Source organism: Apis dorsata, unplaced genomic scaffold, assembly GCF_000469605.1.
Source record: "Apis dorsata unplaced genomic scaffold, Apis dorsata 1.3 scaffold_137, whole genome shotgun sequence".
In the NCBI taxonomy this organism is placed as follows: domain Eukaryota; kingdom Metazoa; phylum Arthropoda; class Insecta; order Hymenoptera; family Apidae; genus Apis; species Apis dorsata.
The window spans coordinates 572791-575290 of record NW_006263429.1 but is presented as its reverse complement, the minus strand read 5'-3'; the positions used below and the strand labels follow the sequence as shown (position 1 = coordinate 575290).

General features: G+C 17.6%; 1 protein-coding gene across 4 annotated transcripts in view; it reads left to right on the top strand.

Moving 5' to 3' along the window:
* Window positions 1-56, top strand: part of LOC102671843 — a 1459-nt gene extending 1403 nt beyond the window's left edge. For all 4 annotated transcript variants that reach the window (XM_006613230.2, XM_006613229.2, XM_006613227.2 and 1 more), the window contains one exon: window positions 1-56. This exon is cut by the window's left edge and continues 277 nt beyond it. The gene's annotated coding sequence lies outside the window, so the exon portion shown is untranslated.
* The last annotated feature ends 2444 nt before the right edge of the window (window positions 57-2500 follow it).

Sequence of the window (2500 nt, the reverse complement as noted above, 5' to 3'; positions counted from 1 at the left end):
AATATTGTGGTAGTAACATTAGAACATTGATGTTATTTTTTTACATATATATATATGTGTGTGTATATATATATATATATAAAGAAAAATCATTCCAAATGGCTTCTCAATTTGTAGCCATTATGATCTATATTTCTATTTTATTTTGATGTAAGGATGATTTATAATTTACTATGTTTATTTAATGTTATTATAAATCTTATTTTATTATAAAAATAAAACTTTATGAAAAAAGAAAGAGAAAATACATGGTACGTAATATTTTTTCAGTTAAATGTTATCTATTAAATATATTTTGAAAAAAATTATTTACTTGATTACTTCATTATTATTTCAGATAAAAGATTAAAAATGGAATTAATTTTAATATAAATTATATAAATAATTTTGTTAAAATATATACAATGTGTTAATATTCAATAATGAAATGTGATTAAATTAATAATTATGAAATTTTATCATTACATCATTTTTATTGTATATTATTTTAAAATATTCTAAATTGAACTTTAAATAATTACAAAAATAATTTATAATTGTATATAAAAATATATTTTGAATGTAATAAATTTGAATTTAATATTTAAATATATATTACAAGAATGAACTTAACTATTGTGTATAGTTTTAAATGCTATATTTTATTTAATGCATATGTAATAAAAGAATAAGCATAAAAATAAAACTAAATACAAAAATCATTAATTATAAATTAATCATACATGTACATGTTTATATATACTTTTAATATTACAGTTTTGCAGAAAATAATTTGTTATACTATATTGTATCTCATTTTATATGTATGTCTCTGAACAAAAATCAATTTTTTTTTAAACTATTTCGAATTAAATTACATTGAAATTTTATAATAATTTTTGTATTTATAATTTTTATATTGTAATTATAAATTATAAATATTTATAACTATTTAATATATGATGAAATTTTTTTTAATCTCTTCATGAATGATTTATTAAGATCTTATTTTAATTTTTTTTTTTTAATAATTTTTTTCTCATTAGTAAAAATAATTTTATTCTTATTAGAAAAATAAACTTTAATTTTTTTCTTTTATTCTTGCAATATTAGTTTTTTCCAATTAAATATTTTAATATAAAATTTATACTTGTGATTAAATACGTAATATTGTATTTCGAAATGAGTGCAATGTATGCAAATGATGGGAAATACAAATTGATTCCGTTATGGTTGTCGACTCTATAGAAACTCTTCGAAATTCGATTCAACATGATTCGATTTCACTTTCAAACACGAGTTCGAAAGTAATTCTAGCGTGGGACATTATGTAGGTTCACTCGCGTGTAGGATGACAGAAAAAGTTTCTTTTGAAGAAACGCAATACCGTCTATGAAAGTTCGAATTTAAAATTGATCACAATAAAAATTTCTAATAAGAAAAAATTATTCGTAATAATTTGCGGTTATTGAATAACAATATTATATTTATCTTTATTTTTATTATCTTAATTATTAGATTGTATATTTGCTTGATATAAATATTTATTATAATTCAACAAATTTAATAATAATTTATATTAATCACATTTAAAATTGATTTTATAAATTAACTTTATAAATAATTTCATTTATTTTTAAATAAATGAAAATATTGACATATTTTTCTTTTATTAAATTATTATTTATTAATTTAATTTAATTTCTTAAATTAAACAATTTATACGAGTTAATTATTTATTAATTATATAGCAAATTTTTATTATTCTTTGATATCCAAAAAATTTAATATTTTATTTTTTCAAACAGAAAGATATATTAATTTTTTTAAATACAAAAACATTTATATAAATTTTTATTCTGCAAAGTAGAAAAATTAAAGTTACAGTTTTTCAATTACAATTACAGTTTTTTTCTAGGAATTTTTAGAAAAATAATAATACTCTAAATAATAGTCTGCGAATGATTTAATTTAAAAAGAAAATATTGATATAATAGTGAAATAGTTTCGTAGAAAATAGCTTTTCATGCTTTATTCATCTTACTTATATATTATTTTAATCTAATATTCATAACAAATAGATATATTAATATCTAAAACTTTATAACGTATATCGTATGTAATGTATGAATATGCATGAAAATGTATTGCATATTATTAATCTTTACAGTGTGCTAAAATATAACTATAGCTAATGATGTGATCGATCATATCTCTGTTTTTATTGTTTCTAATTAATTACCGTAAAATTTACATTTTTTTTTCGTCGTAATCCTATACCATGGTACACGATCAGAGAATGCGGAAGTGATTGCAAAATTTCATGTTAGTGTCATGCTGAAACATGAAGAGCTGTCTTTACATTTTTTTTAAGCTTACAAAAATTAATTTGATTGTTGTAAAATTTCTGAAAAATTTTTCAAAATAACAAGCCAAAATTAAAAAATTTTACAAAAATAAATTTTATAATATGGTTATTGAAAAATATATAAACATGTATATATACAATATATATGTATAA